Source organism: Vanessa tameamea, chromosome 27 (assembly GCF_037043105.1).
Source record: "Vanessa tameamea isolate UH-Manoa-2023 chromosome 27, ilVanTame1 primary haplotype, whole genome shotgun sequence".
NCBI classification, from domain to species: domain Eukaryota; kingdom Metazoa; phylum Arthropoda; class Insecta; order Lepidoptera; family Nymphalidae; genus Vanessa; species Vanessa tameamea.
Window position 1 is genome coordinate 1,442,424 of NC_087335.1, and position 27,332 is coordinate 1,469,755.

General features: G+C 33.5%; 1 non-coding gene across 1 annotated transcript; it reads right to left on the reverse strand.

The window, feature by feature from the left end:
- Positions 1–11,916: 11,916 nt before the first annotated feature.
- On the reverse strand, positions 11,917–11,989 carry Trnav-cac (transfer RNA valine (anticodon CAC)). Its single transcript has one exon. It is a non-coding gene; the product is annotated as a tRNA-Val (tRNA).
- Positions 11,990–27,332: the final 15,343 nt, after the last annotated feature.

Below are 27,332 nucleotides of genomic sequence, written 5' to 3' on the forward strand. Positions count from 1 at the left end.
GTTAACATACAAACAATATTACCTACATGTGTCATATAAAACAACAAACATCTGTTCATTGTTTCCATTGCGATTGCCAAAAGTAAGGATTATTGATAATGGCCCTTTTAACGCCAGACCACAGATATATAAGAACATAATATATATTCTTCCATTACACATATGTTTTTAATTTTTTTGTATCAGCATTGAAGATAAGATTATCTTACAGCAGATGCTGGATAGGTACCCTACCACTGGTAAATGTTTCGTTAATTAAAATTCCAAATCATTAAAAATCAACATTACTTAAAATATCTATCTATCCCTATCTATCTATACATATAATAAAATTGGAGTGTCTGTTTGTAATATTAAAATAATCGTTTTTTTACTAAATGCATTTGTATGTATACACGGTAAATATTACCAACATAACATTTTTAACAATTTTTGTCTGTCTGTTTGTTTGTTCCGGCTAATCTCTGGAACAGCTGTACCGATTTTGATGGGGCTTTAACTGGCAGAGCTGATGTAATAAGCAGTAACTTAGGCTACAACAATATCCGTTTTTATTAAGTACAAAAGCACGCGAAGTTGCGGGCACAGCTAGTAATTAAATAAAATTAAATAGCGTGCAAATCTGTTAAGTAATGCTACTCTGTAAAAACGACAGATTTAGAGTAAGCTAGATAGTATGAATACCGAGAATGTCAACTGTTTTACACTCACGATGACGTCACGGCAGCCATACTTGAACATCATAATAAATTATTTCAGAACAGTGAAATAACTTGCCGATGATAGCTAATACTTTCATTGTGATTACCCTAGAGTTTTTACAGTTTATAAATATCCTCCAGACTATATCCTAAACATTATTTATAGGTAAAGCTAGTGAGATTTTGTATTAAATAAAAAAAAAAAATCTCTAAAAAAGTCCTAAGTAGTTATAATAATTATTGCAATTAATGGCGTTTATCACTTTCTGTTATTTTGATCGTGTAATACGAACACGAGCAAAGTAGTAGCGCTTCAACTTAAGGCACGCTTGGTTGGATGGCTTGCGATATCTAGTCTGTAATCTGTGATAAAAACTCACTTCGTATCTCACTCATAAACTGTTGACAAGCAACTTATGTCAATACGCTCATATAATGCATCAATCATTTTAAAATTATAATTATTTCAGCCAATATCGAATATCTGACATTTAACGATTGCAATTCGCGGTGAGTTTCGAGTTCATTCATAATAGCTCTTCTTTTCACAGAATGGTAAAGTTTTTGCCTTTGAATCTAGAATGTTCCATATAAACGAAACGCTGCCCTCACACGCGACCATGAAACTTAACATCCATTGCATCGAGATAAGTGACTTCAATATACATATTAAAAGTTTGTTAAAACACTTCCGCCTTGGACTAAATAAAATTTAAATACCAAAGCCGTAATGATGAGTTCCCGCAATTCACACTTCGTCATTGAAATTAATTTGCAATTATTTACAAATTGAAATGCGAGACGGAAAAGTTTGTAACGAATTATAATAATAAAACGTCGCTCGGAAAACGGACGGTGGAATTTTAAACCGTATAAAAACTGTTTGAAATTCGAATACTCGGATTCGAATTACAAATCGGCGGTGGAACGAGTGTTCTTGTTATAAAAATAACGTTTTGTAATTCCAAATTTGAAATTCCCTTTTTCGACAAGACAAGTATTTACATAAACAAGAGCCTTTACTGAATTCGTTGTACAATTCAATATTTTAAATGAAGATTTAACAGTCTACTGAATAAATAAATAAATGTAAATAGTTATTAAAACCTTTTTTATTTAATTCGTTTGTGAAAAGCGCTCTAAAGAGAATTCATAATTCGAGTCACTTATAAAATTCCAACGAAATACGAAATTTACGAACTGATGTCAAAATATCTGTTATCCCCATATTTAATAATATAGAGTAAGTAATATTTTACTTTTTATCATTTATATATACATAAAGTCTAAAGATTGTAATGTCTGGTTTACACTGTAGGAACCAGCGTGCGAGTCGACCTTACCCAGTTGGCATAATCAGAGCAGCTTGCTCTGTGAAAACAATTACTCGGATCAAAGTCAAAGTCAAAAATCTTTATTCAATATGGAAGTGTTACACTTGCTTATTGACAGTCAAAAATCTACCACCGGTTCGGAAATTAACACCTCGGACCTGAGAAGAACCGGCGAAAGAAACTCAGCGGGTTTTTTTTTTAAATTCATTTTTACAAGTATTTATTTCATGCCCAATAACAATAAACATATTTTCGTTATTTGAAACAGTCTGGAGGCGATCATCTGATTCCCAAGGTGTGTTCACAACTAAGAAATCATTAGTGTTGTAATATTCTTTAGCACACAAAAGTTCTTTAACGATTCTTTTAAATTTTACAATTGAATATTTTTTAACGGTTTCTACAACAGGATCCCCTGTTGTAGAAACGTATACATTGCCCCAAAAAAAGAGTTACTTACCGTGTGTAATCGGGTACTTGGAGTAACAAGTTTATTCTTGTTCCTAGTATTAATAGTGTGTACGTCATGATTTCTGGAAAAATCATTTATGTTTTTGAGTACATACATAACATTATCTCTCTGATATCGGATCTCTGAGTAACTTCAACAATTTTTGTTTTCACTCCCTGCTGGTCTCCGCCACTGGCATGGCTACACATCAACTTAAAAGACTAAGGCAAACCCAGACATACGAATACGCAATGCAAGCAGCGATCAATTGTCTAGTTAGCTAACACTACGGAAATCAGGCTTAAATGTTTATACAAACAAATATAAGATATAAAAGTAACATATTGGAGAAGTTGTTCTTTTTCTACCAACCCGAATTAGACCAGCGTGGGATATGGTGCAAACCTTCTCCTTGAAGGGAGAGGAGGCCTTAGCCCAGCAGTGGGAAATTTACAGGCTGTTAATGAATGTAATGTGTTTTTTTTTACAATATTAGAAGGACGTTGACACTAGCTCACCCTTCCAACTGCACAACAATACTGTTGGTTTTTGATGGTAGGATATCAGGTGGATGTTCCCCAGAGCACAAAACCCAAACACCAAGTACGATACAAGGCTTTAATTAAATTATATTATGTGTAATTGTATGGTTATAATATAAAGGCTTCTTTTCTAAGTGTTGAACTTTGAGTTGAAATTTACTTTTAATTGTATAATTTTATAGCTGTTTGACGAAATATCGTGTTATAAAATAGCTTTTTAATGTGGTTTTACTTGCGTTTTTTGATGTGTGAACATCTTTCTCGCTTTGCCGCAATCTTTGGGAGTGGTTTCGTGAAGAGGGACGGAAGTGGGTAACAGGAAGTGAAAGCGCGCGCTATTTGATTTGGATCATGACTGCCAATGAGCGCGTGCGGTGCAAAGTTGGCTCCAAAGTTGTGCTCAGATGGTAACAACACATTTTCCGAGAGGATATGTATATATGATAGATATTAATGTTGCTTATTATCGAGGTAGGCGGACATGTTACAAATCTTATACGACTAATTTTAACTTTGCCGTTTCATAAATTCAAATCATTTGTAAAAAATACATTGGTGAAGAAGGCATATTATTCGATACAAGATTATACGTATAGATGATAAAAAATCGTGGAGTTAATGCTTGTTGACTTCCAGGCAGGAGACATAACATACATATATAATTGTATTTAACTAACATGACTGTATTTTTAGATGTTGAAAAAGAGTAACTACTGAGTTTCTTGCCGGTTCTTCTCGGTAGAATCTACATTCCGAACCGGTGGTAGCTTCACTTAATATAGTTTGTTAAATGACAATTCAAAAGTGCTTTTAAAACCCTACTTGAATAAAGTATATTTTGTTTTTGGTTTTGAATGTAAGTCACGTATTTTATGTATTAAACCAAATGACAAGTTTGTTTGAACGTGATTTGTCTCGAGATCTACTAGTACGATTTAAAATAATATTTTAAAGGTAGATAAGGAATTTATTAGACTGATTCGTTTGCCGTGACAGCAAACGTCATGCCTTCCCTTAACCACTCTTATGTACATAAATGCAATTTATATACATCATTGCTATTACAATATAATAAATATAATTAATAATTAATAAGAAAAATATTATTACAACTCAAGAGACGTGATGACCCGGTAGAGAAGACGTGACATAACTAATGATTCTGAGTTCGTGATCAGACAAACACTACTGAACTTTCATGTGCCTAATTTGTGTTGATTCGTGTCGTGTTTCATGATAAACAAAAATAATGTTTGGAGGCTACAAGAGGCAGATGAGAATCTGTCAAGGTATACACCTGTTCGCGTTGGAGCAGCGTGGTGGAGTGCATACTCTCTTCTCAAAAAGGAGCCTTAACTATGCAGGACATTTACAGGGTTTTACTTTTAGAAAAATATATTTGTTTTATAACTAAAAATATGTTTGTTTTTTATTTAACTCCATATTCATTCATTACTTTTCTTTTATTGTAAATTATTTTAAAATCCATCATTCATTTCCTTCCATTAACTCATGTCAAGACAAACAGTAATAAATAATTCCTTGGCAATAGCCCACGGCTGGACTATAGCCTGCTCTCCTTTTGAGGGTAGGGTTTGAAACTTAATCCATCTCGCGGCTTCAACGTGTATTGGTAAATGTAATAGATATTTCCTACCATTGAGCAAAGGATTAATTATAAATACAGTGTTGGTTGCCTGGGTACCTACTAATCTAGAAAATGTCAGGAGAATTACTTTTTAAAATTTACTCCATACGTAAAAAAAGACCCAGTTTTACCCCGAGGCGAGTTCGGTCAACAACCTAGTGTTGTGCATACTTTGCTATGTATATATCATTAAAATAAAAACAAATAAAAAATTGAACCTTCCATTGCCGGTTTCTGACATTCAAGAATGAAATTAGGGTGAGTCCCGTTTGCTAGCGTTATTAATCATAAATTATTTATTGAGTATTATATTTTGGATTTATGTGGAAGATCTATTTTATTAATCATTTATAGTTCTTAGTTTTCGTGTTTATCCAGTAAATCATATAACACTTATTGAATATCTGGGTTTCAAACCTGTACCACAGAGAGATATAATGTTACACAAAAATTGCGCGGGATTATAACACTACTAACTATTAGAGCGATTCTGTAGGAATTCACCTCGTATCTCATTCTATAATTATGACAACCGACTTACGGTGACACGCCATTTTTATACGTGTATATAATGTTATAAATGTCAATCGTATATCACATTATTAAATTAAACGCTCGTATTCATCGGTGACATAATTCAAGTCTGAATGTGAGAATTTCTCGAAATAAAAACTTAATAATATTGAATGGGCCTAGATTTGAGTTATCAATTATATAAACATTAAAAGATTGTATATAAGTAAGTGTTTCATGATAAAAAGATTTAATTTGAATAAATAATTAAGCGAAATCGCTGACACACGAGTCATACGCTAAGTGCCCCTTAGATGGACCCATATTATTCACGGGGCTGATATCGTGCCGAGTAAAACTTACATAAAACTACACGGCCTGCCCCTTTTTATTCCCACCAAACGTGCCTTTCGAGGTTATACGAGTATCCATTATGACATCCGATTCGTTAAAAATTTCATTTGTTTTTATAAGAACTGCCGTATAAGAAAAACGATGTCTTCCTTCTTTGTTGACATTGTCTTGACATTCAAAGGAAGAATACAGCTTTATGTTAATAAAGACCCCCTAACAGTGCCGGATTTATGGTACACGACTACAAACCCGGGCCGCCGGTATAGACTTCTAAATTTAGAAAATTTTAGTGTACTTTTGCAGGCGCGTGAGAAGTTATATAATAATAATTATTACTTATTTATTAGTAATAAAATTACTATTATTATTATGATGATAAACGAAATTCCATCTTTTTTCCCCGCTTTTTTTTTTTTATAACACTCTGCCAAATGTAAATATTCACTATTATAAATTAGTTATAAAATTAATATTCTACAATAAGATGAGGTATGAAGTTGTCTATTTCGAGCGACTTGGCATATAATTTGCGGTTTAGTGAACTTCATCGTGTAGTTTTCATGTGACCTCATCATAAAAATACATTATAATATTTTTTTAAAACGTCCCAAAAGAATTATAACTTCAAAGTTTATATACAGATACATAGAAATACAAGTATAATCCTTGTATATTCCTATATCTAAATAGGTTTGTTAAAGTAATTTAGTTGGTCCAATCATTGAAAATCGTCTGAAAAAAAAAATATTTTAATAATAATTAGTTGCCGCCCTTCTGTTACCTCGTGGACCCCAGACTCCTAAACCCTAAACAATGTTTACATGTAAAGTCAGTATGGCTTTGTTATTATTTATATCATTTCGAAATGTAAAACGAAATTTCTTCAAAGGCTACATTAATTATTGCTGTTAATATCACTTTCAGACAATTCTGATTCACGTATTCAGAAAACTTAGGAAACAAAATAATATAAACCACAACGGTCCAACAGTCGCCTTCATAAACTAATCTTACTTCCCTTCTATTCTTTACCCCCTTAATCACCACTTTAATCACAAATACAGTTAATCTAATGACTTTAAAATTAATACAGTCAAAGTTATGGACAATGGAAACGAATTCGGACTGTCCAAATTTGACATGTGCGAGGATATTACTTAGGTTTTTACGAGAAACAATTTTGACGCACAGACGACCGGCCATTTTACAAAATTACTTCATGTCGAGCTGGACTGTTTATTGCGTTAAAGTAAGTTTGATCCCAAAAAAATTCAAGGTTTAACAAACGCAATTAAATAATATACTAATTTTCGCTTATGAGACGTAATGACCCAGTGGTTGGAACGCGTGTACCTTAATCAACGTTCGTGGGTCCAAACCCAGGCAAGCACCACTGTAAACTGAAATCTGCATGTGTTTAATTTTAATGAAATTTTTCGAGTGGCTATAGTAAGCTGAGGTTTATTTATGTGACGAATAGTATATACATATATATATATATATATATATATATGGTTTATTTTAATAATTATCCAAAATTTAAAGTAGCTTTACCGGGTGAATGATTTTTTTTATCAACTGGGCACACCGGTGGCCGCGCGGTGGGGCGGGGCATCAAAATAAGATGGCGGTTGATTACCAAGCGCGGGAAGCGACATTTTAAAAAGTTACCGAATTGTATTTCAAGATATATAGTCCTTGTCAGCTTAATAATTGCGTTTAACTATAAAATATAACCTTCGCCGACACGCTCAGTGATATAAAGGGGATTTATTTTTACATATATATTATAGTAATTTCAATAAAAAAAAATATGAAATTTATATATTATATTGCGAAGGCCGCCGTCAGTTCAATCGAAAAATAAAGAATTTTGTTTATGCACATTTCTAATTTTGTGGTATATCTTATTAGTTTTATTAATTATTATATAATATGCAAAAAAAATATTATAATTCTCCACTGTAATCATTGATTGTTTAATTTATATTCTTTATACACATACAGGCAGACATGGTGTGTCTGCCTGTAAATAGTAGAACATTTGCCAAGATAATTTTGAAATGTATTTTTTTTTGTTTGGTATTGTATCCACTGTTGGTTATCCTACAGAAAACGAAATAAAACTTAGTAGAACTGTCCCCAGCAGTAGATTAAATTGATGAAATAATTAGTGATAAGCCTGTCAGTTGCAAGAGTACCTTCGCTCTGACCACCAGGCGTCTCATGTGCCCCGACTTGACAAAGTTAATTAACTACATAGCATTTTTAATAAATTATATACCTGAAAGTATAATATAACTGCCCTGAACTTCGCCGTCCTTACTTAATCACGCTATCCAGGGCTAATTTATCCCACCGCACGCCCTTTTTTACGTTCGCTCAAACATAATATTTTTGTTTTTTTTTTTATGGCATTGGTTGGCGGATGATTATATGGACCACGTTATGGTAAGTGGTCACCACCGCCCGTAGACAAAGGCGCTGTAAGAAATATTAACCATTCCTTACATCACCTATGCGCCACCAACCTTGGGAACTAAGACGACACTGGCTCACTTCTAACCGGAACACAACAATACAGAGTACTGTTATTTGGTGGTAGAATATATGATGAGTGGGTGGTACCTACCCAGACGGGCACAAAGGCCTACCACCAAGTAAATTAAAATCAAAAAGTAATTTAAATATTAAAATCAAAATCAAAATATACTTTATTCAAGTAGGCTTTTACAAGCACTTTTGAATCGTCATTAAACAAACTATTTAAAATAAAGCTACCACCGGTTCGGAATGTAGATTCTGCCGAGAAGAACCGACAAGAAACTCAGTAGTTACTCTTTTCCAACATTTGAAATAAGTCATTACCAATGCATCAATCAATACAGCCTTTAACAGCATGCAATTTAAATGAATATTTTCGAAGAGATTTAAAATGCAGGGAGATAGTTCGTGTTGTGTTGTGTAGTTGTGTTGTGTTGTGTTGTGTTGGTCGGTTTGTGTTGTCTTATGCCAAAAAAGCATGTAACCGTTATATATAAAGAAATTCTGTAGTATATTTAGTATTAACATTGCACCCGTGCAAAGCCGGGGCGGGACGCTAGTCATCTATACGATCAGAAAAGTGTTTAAGATTAGATTTTAAGTGGTCACCACGGCCCATATGCAATGGGTCGTGGTAACCTTGGGAACTAGATGTTATGTCCCTTGTGCCTGTAGTTACACTGGCACACTCACCCTTCAAACGGGAACACAATGATACTGAGTACCGCTGTTTGGCGGTACTCAGTAATAATTATAAATAGTTTAAAAAACTAAAAAACATGCTTTTAGCACGCACTAAAAATTACAAAAGCAAACCCTTTCATTTAATACCCATATCATGGGGGTGCATTTCAAATAGCCTGTCCGCCATCTTGGACGTCCGCCATGTTGGATTTAAGTCACGTGACTATTTTTTTCGTATTCCTTACAGCAAACCCTTTCATTTGATTTCCATATCATGGGGTGGATTTCAAACAGCCAGTCCGCCATCTTCGGGAGGCCGCCATATTGGATTTGTAATGACGTCACTTAGCTAGTCATGTATTGTCATCAGAACTCAGAGCGTGTGCAAAATGTCATCCTAATCGAAAACCGTTAAGTGGGTCAAATTAAGATTACAAGATTTTCTTACATACATAGATACAAGTGAAGCTAATGTAAGCGTGTTAAAAATATACAACCTTATAAATCCATCGACTTTATAATGTGGAGAACTATTGATCGGGGCTTGACCCTCATCTGTTAAAAATACTGCTTCATATTAATTCTGTTTGTACAAAATTTATAATAAATATTATACAAAACGGCATCCGACTGAGATTCATCTCAACACGTCTGGCGTGATAGATTGGCTCGGCAATTAGGAAGATACGAATTAAAACTCGCTCCATAAGAGAAATGAGTTTTTTGGTTCAATTATTAAACTCAAAACTCTGAAACAAAAGTAATTAGAGTTTTTATGTCAATATTTCATAATTAGTATAATTTTTTTTTAATGATAGAACTGATTTGAATTCAATATGAATAAATTGAAAAAATAATCATAGAATTGAAGCTTTCCTTATAATGGGTGCTAATGAACGAGAAGCCTTTTTTGTAATACTGTTAAATAATGTTAATATTAATATACTATTTTGTACATCACAAATATATAATACAGAAATCATAGCACTAAACACAATAAAATACAAAAGAATACTAAAAATAAAAACAAAAATATATACAAATATTTGATGTGTTGTACAACGGGCGGAGTTATATTTTTTAATCATATGATTACTATACACTATATCAATATTTTAAGATAATTAAATGTTACAATACAAGAAAATTAATTTAAGTCGTCTAAATTATTATTTAAGTGATTAGAACGCGTGCATCTTAACCGATGATTGCGAGTTTTAGCACCACTGAAGTGATTATAATTCATCTCGTGCTCGACGGTGTAGGAAAACATCGTGAGGAAACCTGCATGTATCTAATTTCAACGAAATTCTGACACATGTGTATCCACCAACCCGCATTGGAGTAGCGTGGTGGAATATGCTGAGAACCTTCTCCTCAAAGGGAGAGGAGGCCTTAGCAGAGTAGTGGGAAATTTACAGGCTGTCAATGTAATATATTTTAACAGATTTTTTAAATATATAAATTGATGCACTGATGATTATAAACCTTAACTGAAAAAAAAACCTCTATGGCTAAACGCTCTTGAGCGTTTCTTTACATGAAGTGTGTGTGTGTTACTCGACGATGCTTAGAAAGTCTGATAAGCCCCAGCACACCGGAATACCCACTAAAAAACTAGCACCACCAATCCGTGTTTTAGGGATCGTGTGATCCGATCTGATCCGAAACTGGAAAAAATACTAATCCAATATAAAAATCATTACATAGTATAAAACAAAGTAGCTTACCGTTGTCTGTCCCTGTGTATGCTTAGATCTTTAAAATTACACGGATTTTATGTTTTTTTAATATATAGATTGATTCAAGAGGAAGGTTTATATGTATAATACATGCACAATATAGTAGAGAAACACTGATTATTTTAGAGGTTTCTAAAGTGATGTCGTAAATGAATACATTTTTTGCGCTTACATTGCAAACACTGGCTACGCCCTACGAGATAGATCAAAATAATGTACTACAGCACTGTATACCTTAAAAAGGTCTACAAAAAAGTCCGGTACCCAAAATAACCATTTTTTATCATTTTCTTTTTACGAGAAATAATGGCTTATTTTCGAAGCAATTTTAAGCAATAGAACATTAATCCTTATCCAATTAAGTACCTTAAATACATTGTGCATTTAATATAGATCAATATGGCCCGTTACAGCATGCAATTTCAATGAATATTTTCGAAGATATTGCAGATTTAGAACGCAGGGACATAGCGGTTTGTATCGTCTAATGACTGAAAAACTGCGAACGTTGTAAAACATTCTGTAGTGTATTTAGTATCAGTATTGCACCCGTGCGAAGCCGGGGCTGGTCGCTAGTACTATATATAATACTAGCTATCCTTACTTATAATATAAATGTGAGTATTTGTTACTCAATCACTCTAGAACTGAGATAGATCAATAAAGAATATATAAAGGCACATAGGTTACTTGTTATCCTGGAATGTACTAAACACCTTTCCTCGCGAGCCAAACCACAGACAGAAACTAGTATACATTTAGAGTTTACATTTATTTTGTTAATAATTATTATTATTCCATTTCAAAAAAGTATTAAAAAGTTTTTTAAGATATTTTTAAATAAATAAATATTGGACAACATCACATACATCACTCTGATCTCAATGTAAGTAGCTAAAGCACTTGTATTATGGAAAATCAGAAGTAGCTACGGTACCACAAAGACCCAGAAAACTAATGAACTTTTTTCTACATCGACTCGGCCGGGAATCGAACCAGGGACCTCGGAGTGGCGTACCCATGAAAACCAGAGTACACACTACTCGACCACGGAGATCGTAAAATTATTTTTGGCCCCATGTCATTTTCCAAGGATATACATCTATGATTTCTCATGAACCTTTATCATGGTGCCATCAGAATAAACTCGCATATAAAGGCATGTCAAATCAACCAATAGTGAGTTGCTTCAAAGGGCCATGTAATCAGAGACCTGCATCCATTTAGTCTGTCAATTATTATGTCAATCTCGACACAGCAAATACGTAGTTCGAGCACACTATAAAAATCTGGTCATTACGTATTTATTTAAATTTAATTGAAATTAGTGAATGTATTAATTATACAAATAACTAAAATAAAATAAATAAAAATAATAACATGTAAAAAAATAATTAATAAGCTGTTTCCGCCCGGGATCGAACCGGGGACCTTGTGCGTGTGAAGCACACGTGATAACCGCTACACTACGGAAACGATGTTGAAATTGCTTAAAAGCTAATTGATATTACAATTGCTTGACAATTTAGAGGAACGAATTAAATTTATTTAAATATATATTTATAATAGATCTATGGACGACAATTGTTATCTGCCTTGTGCCCGAGTACTCCTGTTTGGCGGTAGAATATCTGATGAGTGGATGGTACCTACCCAGACTTGTACAAAGCCTTACCACCAAATAAATCCTTATATTAGTGTAACGCTTTATATCACCAATATACTAAAACCTTCTCCGAATTGAGTTATATCTTCTGATTCAATTTTATATTCTATATCGGTTAGACGTTTCAAAAATTACTCTCCTAACTTATGAATATAGATTGTACAGTATAATAAGTGTATGTTAGAGACTAGCCCTAGCCTCCATACGGTGCTACGTCATAGGATATTATAATTAATTATATCATTAATAATATCACATATTATAAATATATACAATTATTTTATATGGAATAACATTTAATACTGGCATGTAACACTATTTCTTATTTTAAAAATGATTGAGCTGTCATAAGGAAAACAATTGGATGATTTTGAGGGATTGTAAAGAAATGTAGAGAGATTGGAGCATCATTGTAAAACATAATTTTATTTTGCCATCCCGAACTACTAAAATTACATGTATTAATAAATATTTTTTGACATTAGTTTAAATCTTTTGTTAAACACCTTGAAACCATATAGAGCCCAGTACAAAAATAATCATCAAATACTTATTGATATGTTGACAACCTCTGTGATCTAGTAGTGTATACATCGGTTCTCATGGGTACGCTACTCCGAGGTGCCGGGTTCGATTCCCGGCCGAGTCGATGTAGAAAAAAGTTCATTAGTGTTCTATGTCGCCTTGGGTCTGGGTATTTTCTGGTACCGTCGTTACTTCTGATTTTCCATAACACAAGTGCTTTACCTACTTACATTGAGATCAGAGTAATGTATGTGATGTTGTCCAATATTATAATATGTACCTGGTGTCTGTAGTTACACTGGCTCACTAATTCTTCAAACCGGAACATAATTATTTATTGGAAATGTTAGATGTTAGATTGCATTGGAGATGTAAGGAATGTTAAACATTTCTTACAGCGCTAATGTGTATGGACTGTGGTGACATACCAATGGGTATATCGTGAAAAAAAATAATGTACCGCTAATAATAATAACTTGATTTACATTTAAATTATTTGAAATAAAAAAAAATTGAACACAGTTTCCGTTACAAAGCCTTATGATATTATAAATTTTTATTTTCATTCTACGCAATAGCTTTTTTGAATTATTTGAAAAATACGAGCGATAGGAAAATTAGGTTAAGCTGGAAAATCGTTTTCACTGTTACAACGAAAAGGGAAAAATAAAATGGGTTATAGATGTTTAAGTTCTACTCGTGTTAACATATAGTATATATGTAAACAATGGACATATCTATATCATATACAAGACTGGCTACCCGTCGGGTCTTCCGGCTTACATTGAACTATGACTAATAACTAAAAAAAAAAAAAAATATTGTTTTTTCCCGGCTAAGAAAGTTAAAATCCTTGGTGGTTTTAAATTTGTCATATACATATTAACCTTGATACGCTCTGTTTAAAAAATCTAAGCGCTTTACCACTGCGATGTAACTTTATTCCTACAATAGGGTATCAAATGAAAGGGCTAAAGTGACGTAACTGTATACCAATATGGCGGAGTTCGTTTTTAGTGCTTGTCTATAGTATGGGTATCAAATGAAAGGACTTAGTGAGTATACGAATGCGAGTTTGATTACAAAAAAAGTTAAAAATAAATTAAAAGTTTTAGATGCGCTAAAAATAAAAAATAAACTTCTACACTAAAAGTTTTACTGTTAACTTATGACGTAATTTCACATATAGAAGCTTGTCGCGAGATTGACTTATGTAGATATAAAATTAAATTAAACAATTTAATACTATGTAGAGATTTAGCTGTCTGCACTCCATATAAAATGTTCGATGCGAAGTTTACACTTTACGTATCAATAATAATATAATAATATTCCAAATTATGGATTAGATAAGTGCAAAACAATACATATAATAAAAGGAAAAATAAAACCGGGTAACTACGCAATAACTTCTTCTGATACAATAACAGCTATGGAACCAACAGATTTATATAAATACTTAGGCTATAATCAACTTAAAGGACTCGATCACACATCAATCAAACATACACTTACAATAGAATATAAAAGACGAATAAACGTTATATGTAAAACTCAACTCTCTGGGCAAAATCTTATAAAAGCCATTAATACATATGCTATACCTATACTGACATACTCATTTGGAATTATAAAATGGACTAAAACTGACATAGAACAAATAGAACGAAATACACGCACAATTCTAACAAAACACAATAATCTCCACCCTAAATCTGCAATAGAGCGCCTAACACTCAAAAGACAAAATGGAGGAAGGGGATTGATAGATATTTATAATCTCTGGCAAAAACAAATCAATACACTAAAAACATTCTTTCATTTAAAATCTCGCACTAGTGATATACATAAAGCAATAGTTGTAAATGACATTAACTACACCCCATTAAATTTAAGTGAGCAAGGATATCATATGAATGACTGTATTGATGATCCTCAAAAGCAAAAACTAGAAAACTGGAAAAAGAAGGTACTACACGGACGCCACCCACATGACTTAGAACAGCCCCACATTAATACAATAGCATCAAACAAATGGCTCAAAGTAGGAAACCTTTTCCCAGAAACCGAAGGTTTCATTATAGCAATCCAAGACCAAATCATTAACACGAAAAACTACAAAAAATATATTATCAAAGATCCCACTATCACAAATGATAAATGCCGTAAATGTCATACCCAACCAGAGACCATACAACACATAACAGGAGCATGCATAACCCTTACACAGACAGACTACACTCATAGACATAACCAAGTAAGCAATATCGTTCATCAAAAACTAGCACTCAAACACAAACTTATACAAAACACAAAAACGCCATATTACAAATACACACCACAAACAATCTTAGAAAATGCCACACACAAAATGTATTACGATCGAGGCATTCTTACCGATAAGACCATTCACCATAACAGACCAGATATAACTCTACAGGACAAAATAAATAAAGTCACTTACCTTATAGACATAGCAGTACCCAATACGCACAATCTACAGAAAACTATCGCTGAAAAAATAAATAAATATAATGAGCTCAAGGAAGAAGTTACAAGAATCTGGAAACAAGAAAAAGTGTACATCATCCCTATAGTTATCTCCACAACAGGTGTCGTCCCAAACCATCTCCTCCACAGTCTAAAATTATTAGATCTAAATGAGTCCCTTTATATCCCAATACAGAAGGCGGCTATCTTGAACACATGTAGAATAGTAAGAAAGTTCATGCAATTAGAAGAGTCTGACACAACATAATTACTACACATAAATATTACATACATAAATAACACACACCACATACTGCATTCACTTGATTTATATCCGTGAATGTAGTTTACACCAGCTTAAAGGCTGAGAAAAACAAAATTTCCAAATTATATCTTTGTCATATGTGCGGTTCTACCTTGGAGTAGTAGTGCGAAAACCTTGCCTTCACTGGTGACAGGAGGCAGGTTCATTTATTGCCCAGAGGATCGGATCGATTAAATGGGGAAAATGCTACTAGCATTCTTGCCACCATTCCACGCAGTCATGTTTTACACAGTAACTATTTTTATTCATATTTGTATATAGTTAAGACCTTAATGTTAATAATTATTATGCACATAAAATATTTATAGGAATAACTTCTTTTGGGAAGGTAAACCGCTTCGTTACGTAACGCGTTACGGCCCCGGTATTCCTCCTACTCTCTCGCTCTAACCCACAGCGCTAACCGTATTTCGGACAGTTTAAGTTATCACTTCTGTCGGTCGTCGCGAGACGCACACGGTTTTTTTTATATAAAAAAATATGATAGAAATATGCTTATAAATATTATCAATACATAATATGATTCAAGCGACTTTAAACACGTTACGCGTTTATTTTAACGTTAATTTATTTCCGATAATAAATTGTAATTAATTTAAAACGACGCCACTCCGTTATACGACGTTTAAATTGATATTCCGTTATTAATAATTAATATGGCATGTTACAAACGCCACATTTAATTGTGTTAAAAAAAATTATCGTCATTTGTTATGTTTTTTTCGTGTTGTTTTAATGGCGATAAAGTTTTTGATCATCCTTTGTGATCTCCATTTCACAATGACATAAAATGTCTTATGAATACAGAAACAAAATAAAGTTTGCAATCACCGTTTAAAATAAATGGCAGAGAAGATAACGCAACGCAAATAAATTCCTAATATCTAATAAAATAGAGGCTGACGTACTGCACATATTTTTGTTTTTTTTTTTTTAAACCCATACCAGACCGAGAATAATGTGACATATAGACGCATATAAAACTAATTAACTATAATCAACATTATTTATCTGTGCCCGCGACTTCGTGCGCGTTTGGATTTAACAAAAAAGTTATTGTGCAATTCGCAGGTTTTAGTAGAACTTATTAATTCTGTATTAAGGCAACTTTTGTAATATTAAGTCGTCGGTAAGATCCGACGTGTCGGCGGAGTGGCGGCGAGCGCGAGGGCTGCGCGCGTTACTAGACAGTATTGGACATTGCAGCGTGACTTTATCATTATTTTGTATATAATTCTAAAATAAAAGTAGCCTAAGTTAGTCCTTATTACATCAGCTATCTGACAGTGAAAGTCCCGTCAAAATCGGTCCAGCCGTTCTAGAGATTAGCCAGAACAAACAAACAGACAGATAGACAAAAATTGTAAAAAAAAAATGTTTTTTTGGTATATGTACCGTGTATACATACATATGCATTTAGTAAGAAGCGGTTATTTTAATATTACAAACAGACACTCCAATTTTATTATATGTATAACATATTTCAGTATGTATATTATATAATACATAATATATAGCAAAATAAACTTCGTTCCAACCTGGTGTTCCACGACACATATTTTTTTTTATATCGTTAAGTATTGAGTCAATCGAATAAATAAATTTACTTAAATAAAAAGTCGAGATGATCATTAATCCACGCTTACCACTAAAAAGATGTCACCAGACATGAGCGAGGATTTATTATTGAATTTTCTTGTTAATTTTCAATTAATAACTAAGAAATTATTACAAATAACGACCTACAACGGACCCTTAAAGGCTATGTTAACAGTGACAAAAATATCTAAGGTAAACAAGAGAAACTGCTGAGATGGGTTTAGTGTTTGGCGTATTTAGGGTTGGTTGTCGGGTATTATTCACACAGTATCTTAATAAATTATAGCACACGTGTTATTCTGATGTTAGCTATATTATTGTAAAGTTTCATCGATATCCTTTCAGTAGTTTTTTTGTGAACGAGTAAATAATAAACGTGTATGTAAAAAATAAACACATAAATTTCCACCGTTATAATATTAGTTGATTAAATAATTCACTAGAGATATTCAACTTGTCATTTCTTGCTGATAATAAAGGTTTAACGTTTATACGCATTTTAAATTAACATATTTTCGTTTCTCATTTGAATTTAAGTCACCTTTTAAATTTTTGAAAAGCTTCACTAAGAAGTTAACGTTATAAAAGTAACGTCGCGTCTCAGTATATACTTAACAGCGTGATGTATGTTCGTAAAAGTATAAATGAATTTTCTAGAAATTGTGATGTGAACGCTCTCAATACAAGGAACAGGTTACTCCTGTTACACGACTACACAGGGTTAGTAAATCTTTCGTGGAACAATGTATACGCTTTTACAATAGGAGCCCAGAAAACATTCAAAATATTTTATTTTATTACATAGGCTGGCGGACGAGCATGGGCATCTGATGATGAGTGGTCACCATCGCCCATAGACAATGGCGCTGTAAGAAATATTAACCTTTCCTTACATCGCCAATGACTAAGATGATGTGCCTGTAATTGCACCGGCTGACTCACCTTCACTCACTTCAAATCGGAACACAACAATACTGTATACAGCTGTTTGGCGGTAGAATATCTGATGAGTGGGTGGTACCTACCCAGACGGGCTTGCACAAAGCCCTACCACCAAGTATAATTTTTTCTATTGTAACGTTAAAAAGTCAAATGAACGTTTGTTTAGTAAAGATTATTATAGATTATAACACGCCTTACGAATAAAACGATCGCCTTTAGATCGTTTTAAAAATAAATCATATATAAACAAACCTGCCAAAAATCGTCCCACAAAATTTCTTTTGCTGGTTTTTCTCAAATCTGAGGTGTTTCCTTCCGAACTGGTGGTAGAATTTTGACAGTCAATAAAGTATGATGCATTTATGTTAAATAAAGATGTTTTTGATTTTTTGATTCGAATTTAGCAGCGGTTAACAATAACGACATAAATATAGTCTGTTAGAGTCGACGACCACAGATAGACAAACCTAACATTTATAAATTACATACAAAAATTAAAAAAATAGCCTTTACTTCTACAACAATTAAGTTTTATATGAGTTATTCTAGCCTATACTAAAGTTTGAAAAGAAATATACTATGTGTTAATGTTGTATATATACGCGTAGGCCTCTCCTAAGCCTTTCCATATATCTCTTTTGCAACCAATGACATCCACATATCTGACTTTTCCTTTTCTCTTCCTCTCTCGTGATAACATCTCTGTCACACGTTTTGTCCGTCTATTGTTAAACACCCTATAGATATGCCCTAATTTGCTAACAAATCTGCTATATTATGCACTACAAACAGTTCTTGATTAATATATCCTTATTTATAATACTATTCCACTTAACTATTTATGCAGCCCGAGATGGCCCAGTGGTTAGAACGCGTGCATCTTAACCGATGATTTCGGGTTCAAACCTAGGCAGGCACCACTGAATTTACATGTGCTTAATTTGTGTTTATAATTCATCTCGTGCTCGGCGGTGAAGGAAAACATCGTGAGGAAACCTGCATGTATCTAATTTCAACGAAATTCTGCCACCTGTGTATTCCACCAACCCGCATTGGAGCAGCGTGGTGTAACATGCTCCATACCTTCTCCTCAACGGGAGAGGAGGCCTTAGCCCAGCAGTGGGAAATTTACAGGCTGATTATGTTATGTTTATGCAACTATTTATATATACTTCAAATTTCCTACACCGACTTCGCCAATACTGAATTTTTTTCAACCCATACAAATTGACATTGACTTTTTTATTCTATAATATAAATATACTAGCAAAATTTTATTTTAAACAGTATTGTTTCGTAGAACTCTCGTAGAATACACGTAGTAATTACGTAGCATCGAAACGTAGCGCCGTAGCCATCGTAAAAACAACGATTTATATTTTATATCGAGGTAAGTTTATTTTATTTTTTATTAAAGCTTTGTTTGTTTATGCCGAAGTTATCTATAGTTTAAAGTTAATGATCGAAGTATGAAACAGTAGTCAGTTTTGAGTGATTTAGCAATAATATTATTCTGAAATTCGTTCTTAAAATTCGCATGAGAGAGGGAATCTTTCTAGATAGTAAAAAAAAATCTTCCCTTTAAGGAATACTTGTATCGTAACTCAATTGATAAAATAAGGGTCTAAGGATGAGTCTCTTAAGTGGTGGTGGAAGTACTTTGAGGCAATGTTTTCAGATGATGAATTGGCGATACCCTAATAAATGCCCACGGACACCTATTACGAACATATTACTAAAAACATTAAAAAATCTCCTTTCAACAAATTGTTCTGTAATCAAAAACTTTCCCGAAATTCGGATACAAAGACAAAAATTTCATTATTTCTCTCAGGCCATACGCGCGGTTTATAGCAGCTATATTTAGCACTTAAATTTAAACCAAAATGTTAATATTACCAGGCCTATACGAGATGAGGAGTTTGTCCAGCCACGCGTGACGTCATCAGGTGCGTGCGACAGAGACGGACATGTCGCGTTTCAGATTAAAGTAATGCGTCGTTTGACATGTTGTTTGGTACAATGCGAATTTTGGAAGGTAGAGTTCTTTGGTTGCAACATTTCATCTGTTACGATGACTGACACTTTTCTGACAATTGCGTACTGGTTTTAATAATATTTTTTACCTTCGTCAACATTATAAAGAAAAATCCTCAAAAAGAGGTCATGAGATCTTGGAATAAAGAGCACAAAGAGCCCTCAAATCAGCTGGATTAACTACTCGAATAACAAGATTCAGAGGGCAAAGAGGGTACCCAATGGTACTAATTAGAGGAGGACTAAAACCCGCACTGGAAAATTAATGGATGTGGGAACGATGGGCGCCTGAACCGAAGTGAATACATACCGTGGACTGTAAGCCACAGATTCCGATCTCGGTTTCAGACCTAACGTCGTTAGAAAACCCAAGATATAATTAAAAAGTCCTGATTTTCTTTTGAGTCTGTCTAAATATACTCAGTAGTACCCCGGAATCTCGAAGTTAGACTTCCCTGCCTTGGTCATCACGTAAAGCCGCTTCTTGAGCTTTTTCCTGTCGTGTCGGATTTGCCGTCCCGTTGGATTATCAAAGCGTCACCTTTGTTCAAATACTTGTGGACTATTTTAGAAGCATACATTGCCTTTGGTCAGTTCAATGTGTATTAATGTATGTATTTATATGTTAATTAAAAATTTTAAAGAAACATAAAGTTTCCGCAGAAATATTTTATATAGATAAAAAACTGCGTATAAATAAAATATTAAAAAAAAAATCATTGGAATAAATAACAATAACGATATATTATAATATGAGTTGAAATTTTAAAATATTACAATATATACGAATAATCTCTTTCGCTTATAATTTGAACCAAAACGAATTCGCCAGCGACGAACAAACAGGGATTTTCGTATAAAACATTGATTAACTCCCCGACCTGCGCTGATTTTTGGGACCATAAATGTATTTGTAAAGAGGCCTTTTAAAGCCCTTTAATCCATTTTAATTGTATTATTTAAAATTAAATGTAACTTTACTAAAATGTTGATATTGAAAAGTCTTTAATGTCGCCCTTTATAAATATAGCTTACTATTACGCATTGATTTACTAATATATTTAATAATTTTATTGTCGCCTAAGGGGGCGAAGGTGATCTCACTAGTGCCATTCCGGCTGTCATGCTCCTAAGAGCGCTCTGTAATCCCCGCCTCACGCATCCACTGCCCCAGGATTACGTCCTATCTTAGACGTTGGGGCTGTCGTATTTGAACCTTGGACCAACAGGCAGTGAAAAACTAGCAAAAACAAATGTCATTGTCAAAAGAAAACCAGTCTAAGCAGAGTTTGGAAGTGAATAATAGTTATCATGTATCAACAATTGCGTATGAAATCAACGGTAGCTTTGCGTTGAATTCAGTAAATGAATTTTAAATAGAAGATACTTTTATCTATATCGAAAGGGGTTAGGCATCGACTCATTATCAGATATTATGATATCCGAAATGTAAATGTATTCGTTCACGTTCGTAATATATCTTCTTTTTTGATGACACTCGGCTGTCACGTTTTTTCTACGTCATACTGACGTTGCCAATAAGTAAATCCTAATTAAACTTTTTGGTGCTTTGACACATATGTATATGTATATTACAGATGACAAAGATAACCACCTGGACTATATCGTATATAACGTTAAAGTTACTTATTTGAATTATTGTTATTAAACCTGAAATTATATGTATACAGTTTTGGTAAAAAATTAAACAAAAAAATCAAAAATATTTTTTTGTGATTAACGTATGAGACGGAATCGTCCGTAGACATGCTGTTATTATTTTTTATTCCATCTCTCTATCCCCTTTTTTATTTAATGCCAAGCAAATTGAGCGAGTAACGCCTAGTATGTGTTACATTTATTGAAGCCGAAATGTCCCAGCGGATCTCGTGACTCGAAACCGCATACGAATTCGGATCCAAGAAAGCAGCGCAGATTTGTCATGTGATTATTTTTTTTATAATTAAACTTAAAATATTTTATTGATATAAGTCCCAGGCCTCCTTAAGCGTAGATGAAGCCTTTGCAAAGCTGTAGAGCAATTATTGTTTGTTATTAAACTTTTAATTTCATTATTCTTACAAATATTTGTGCACGGTACTGGACTTATTGGTAGAGCTGTATGCAAGCCTCTCTGGATGGTTGGTTTGTGTGCCACATAACATATTAGTTCCCAATCAGATCTTTCAGACGTGGCCCATTCGTCAGTATTAAAAAAAAATAGTTACTTAATATGCTTGAATGCGTGAGTACGATTAAATTGAAACTGAAGCAAATCCACAAATGCAAATTGTATAATCGTTGCCAAAGTTTAGATTGTAAGGTTTGATTCGCTCGGTTTTCTTGAACTTCTATACTGGAATTATGTACCTTTCGACTTTACTTAACCGTAAAGTAACTTCATCTTTGGATAAGATGAAGTTTGCAAATCAAATATTTATCTGGAATCAGAGGACTGAGTCCCGCGGGACGCTGTGCCTTCACTTGACGACCCTTGACGATGGTGCCTAGTTTAGGAGATCACGGAAAATTATAACAATAAAATTATACTGGAATATATTGGATATATATACTGGAATCGTCATATTACAGTGTTGAATTGAGTAAAGCTACCACCGGGTGGTCAAGTAGATACCTCCGAGAAAAACCGGCAAGAAACTCAGTAGTTAAGCTTTTCCACCATTTGAATTACATAGTATGTCAGTAATGTACAATTAAATTCAAATCAAATCAATTTTATTCAAGTAAACTTCACAATGAAGTGTTTTTGAATCGTCGGTATTAACTGGGAAATTTACAGGCTGATTATGTTTATGTTTATGTTATGGTATTAACTACCACCGTTTCGGAAAGCAACCTCCAGCGAGAAGAAACGACAAGAAACTCTTATATATCCTGCCTAGAAATCAATTAATACTAAGTCACGTTTTTTTATCCTTAATATAATCTTGTATTGAGTACTATGCCTTATTTATCGATGTTTATTTGACACGAGCTTTAATTTTTTTAATAAAGAATAAGGCTGTTTTATGTCAAAGAGAGCTCTCTTCCAGGCAATTTTTTTTTTAGTTTTTATTTATTTTTACATTACATTAACAGCCTGTAAATTTCCCACTGCTGGGCTAAGGCCTCCTCTCCCTTTGAAGAGAAGGTTTGGAGCATATTCCACCACGCTGCTCCAATGCGGGTTGGTGTAATACACGTGTGGCAGAATTTCGTTGAAATTAGACACATGCAGGTTTCCTCACGATGTTTTCCTTCACCGCCGAGCACGAGATGAATTATAAACACAAATTAAGCACATGAAAATTCAGTGGTGCTTGCCTGGGTTTGAACCAGAAATCATCGGTTAAGATGCACGCGTTCTAACCACTGGACCATCTCGGCTCTAATTATTATCGTTTTAATATTCTTAATAGGAATAGTAACTATTAAGTCTATAAGGTTATTTATTTAATATAAATATATAATTTTATAAAAAAAATATATTAAATCTTACTCTTACTAATAGTTCATTGTTTGTACTAAAACGCAAATATCATCTGGTCGTGGTCTATTTCAGTGCCATTTCATAAAAATCCTTCTCGTTCTAAATTTAAATGTAGAGACAATATGACAGGCTCCTGGACTATAAGGGTACACGCTGATGCATCACATTTTTATGAGATATAAAACAGAGGCACGTTCTCATCCTGGTCCATGAAAACTTGATCCCTGTAGTAATGCTGTCTTAAAGGCGTTAGAACTGATAAATATATCTATACTTTGTGCAAATACTTACCTTACTGTTTATGTTTATCGAGCCTTTATTATATTATTTCCAATAATTTTGGACGACAGGACATCAAGACTTAGGCTCAGTGGTAAAATACGTAATTTTTTTTTTGTTTTACTGCATTTTACGTAAAAATCTTGATGACCCAGGGATTATAAGACATGAATCTCGACCGTGGATTCTGAGTTCAAACACGGACCAAGCACTACTGAATGAATGTGCTTAATGTGTATTTATGATACAAAAAACTGAACATCTGTACTATTTTAAGAGAGACTCGGGCTATAATATGTTATTGTTTATATATCTTGTAGATGTTCCCAAGGTGAAAGAAGACCATTAGACGGAATAGCACTAATTAAATTAAAAAACAAAATTATTTAAACTAAACTAAAATTAAACGAAAAAGCGTCACGAAAATTTAAAATGCGTATTTTCTTAATCTTTATTTTTGAGCATAATCTCAGGAAACAGACTTTTTATAGTATTATAGAAAAATGAAAAAAAAAAGAACATTCAAGAACTATTTGCAATTTTTCGCTTCTTTGAAATAATACCTCTCGATACCAGGAAGATATAAATTGAGTTTTGACGTCAGATGCACAATTGCATAAAGACGCCAAACGTCCGTAGTTTCCAGAAAAAATATAATTTATATTATCTTGGAGTATTGGGTCACCAATTGAATTTTTATTTGAAGTGATTTCTCACAAAAACCTCTGCATTTATCGGTAAAAATGTAACTCTTTTGAAAATATTTCAATGTATTATAATGTTTTTTTTTTTATAAATTTGAACTCTATTGTTTCTGGTAAAGGACGGGTTTAGTGATAAGGTCGCGACAAATTTGAAAAATCCAACATCATATAAGCCATCTCGGGGGACCCCAACGCCGGACCTAAAGAGATTATCCATCGTTTATATAAGCCATCGTTGTAGGTGCAAATTTTGTTAGTGGCAAAATAGTAAGCGGAAATATTTCTGAGAATTCCTTTCCAAAAAACTTGTTTATTTATCTTATTATTAACTGATAATGGAATCCAAATTCATTGGAATCCTTGATTCTCTTATATTGTCATAAGCTATAAAGTTTAAGTGAAAAACGCTATCCCCTTAGGTATTAGGGTAAACCTAAAATAAATCAAGATGTTTATCCGCGATATAACAGAGTGGTTGATTTTAGTTAAATCTTCTTGGATTTTAGATTTCCATTGCTTTTCTCACCCTCGTACCACGACACTTAACTGAGTTTGAGCAATTTCGTTTGTTAAGGTTTAGGGCTAAATCTGAATTATATACTGCGACGGCAAACGGCATGAAGCTCTCGTATACCGTCGTCTGTGTCCACCGCTTTCTACTCCCTAGCATACCATTGTCTCTAATATATTATTTCAATAATAAGAAAAATATTAATTGACTTTTACTTTACTTAAATATTAATAGAAATAATAAATCTGTATTAATACTTTTGGGCAAATCTACAATAGACCCGATCGAAATCTATCCACAATTATAGCTCGTTAACAAATAAGGATTTTTTAATCGACAACATATATTCTATGTTACTTGGTGACAGGTCTTTGTGCAAGCCCGTCTGGGTAGGTACCACCCACTCATCAGATATTCTACCGCCAAACATAAGTACTCAGTATTGTTGTGTTCTGGTTTGAAGGGTAAGTCCAGTGTAACTACAGGCCCAAGGGACATAACATCTTAGTTCCCAAGGTTGGTGGCGCATTGGTAATGTAAGGAAAGGTTAATATTTCTTATAGCGCCATTGTCTATGGGCGGTTGAGCCGAGATGGCCCAGTGGTTAGAACGCGTGCATCTTAACCGATGATTTCGGGTTCAAACCCAGGCAGGCACCACTGAATTTTCATGTGCTTAATTTGTGTTTATAATTCATCTCGTGCTCGCCGGTGAAGGAAAACATCGTGAGGAAACCTGCATGTGTCTAATTTCAACGAAATTCTGCCACATGTGTATTCCACCAACCCGCATTGGAGCAGCGTGGTGGAATATGCTCCATACCTTCTCCTCAAAGGGAGAGGAGGCCTTAGCCCAGCAGTGGGAAATTTACAGGCTGTTTAAGTTTTTATGTATGGTTGTGACTACTTACCATCAGGTGGCCCATTCGCTCGTCCGCCTACCTATATCATATATATCCGTAAGATTAGTATAATCGAGATATTTCGATATATATATTTTTGTTTTGGCTTTTATTTGTACCAAGTGTTGTCGCTACGATTTTTGAAGCGGGCAACATTAAAAAAAAAAAACATTGGCGGGAAATTTAAGCTCTCTTCTGGATACGCTGGAACCGGGAACATTGTTATAACATTATCTTACATTACTGTATTGTTTTACTTTAATTCTTAACTTAACCAATAAAGAAAAACGTTATTAATTAATTTCGAGAGTGATACATACAACTTATATAAATACACCGTACAAATAACTAGCAGCAGTTAATTAACAAATAACTTTCTTTTACACAAGAGGGCACAGATTATTTCGCCAATGTCACGTGCGATGGAGAAGACACGATCGAGATTGATCAGTGCGATCGAGATGACAGGCTTAATTTAATTTGAAGGCATAATAGTAGTAGACTCTCTGTTAACCTATAACCTAAAACAACACAATAATGAATAATTAGATAAACATAAATTATTATTAAGAATATTTCGATATTAAATCCATAATATTCAATGAAATGACAGTTCAACGGGCGGCCATGTTTGACGTTTACGGGTGCGTTCAGAAACTGTCTTCCAAATAATAATTTCGTGCACGGGTACGGTAGTTAGTACATTTATATTTGTTTAGTTTTATTTATGTCTTAATAAAATATATAGTTTTCATTCAATTCAATTTAATTAAATATACATAACTGATATTTAAATTAATTAAATATTATGCAATATGTAACTTACAACGTCAAATTTATATCTATAGCATAATATAATAGTGAGTGTTTAATTTCAAATACCATTCACAAACACTTAGCAGTACAGAGAGATACAGAGACGTCGATGTAATGGACAATTATATTGTTAATTACTTGTTAATGTTCTCAGTGCTTAGTGATGCTAGATTTAAGTTACAACTTAAGGACGTACTCGTAATGCGAGATTATGAAACGCATTTAGCAATTAGGAATGTACGCATCGAATCTATTTTCATTGTTTATCTATAATATGTATTACTAGTCGTGTTTCTGATTATATATCCCATTTTATCTATATTTTTATCTATATATATAATATTATATCCCATTAGAGACATTATTCAAGAACACATTTATTTATTATACAACAAAACAAAAAAAAAATCCCGCTGAGTTTCTTTCGCCGGTTCTTCTCAGGTCCGAGGTGTTAAATTCCGAACCGGTGGTAGATTTCTGACTATCAATAAGCAAGTGTAAACACTTCTATATTGAATAAAGATTTTTGACTTT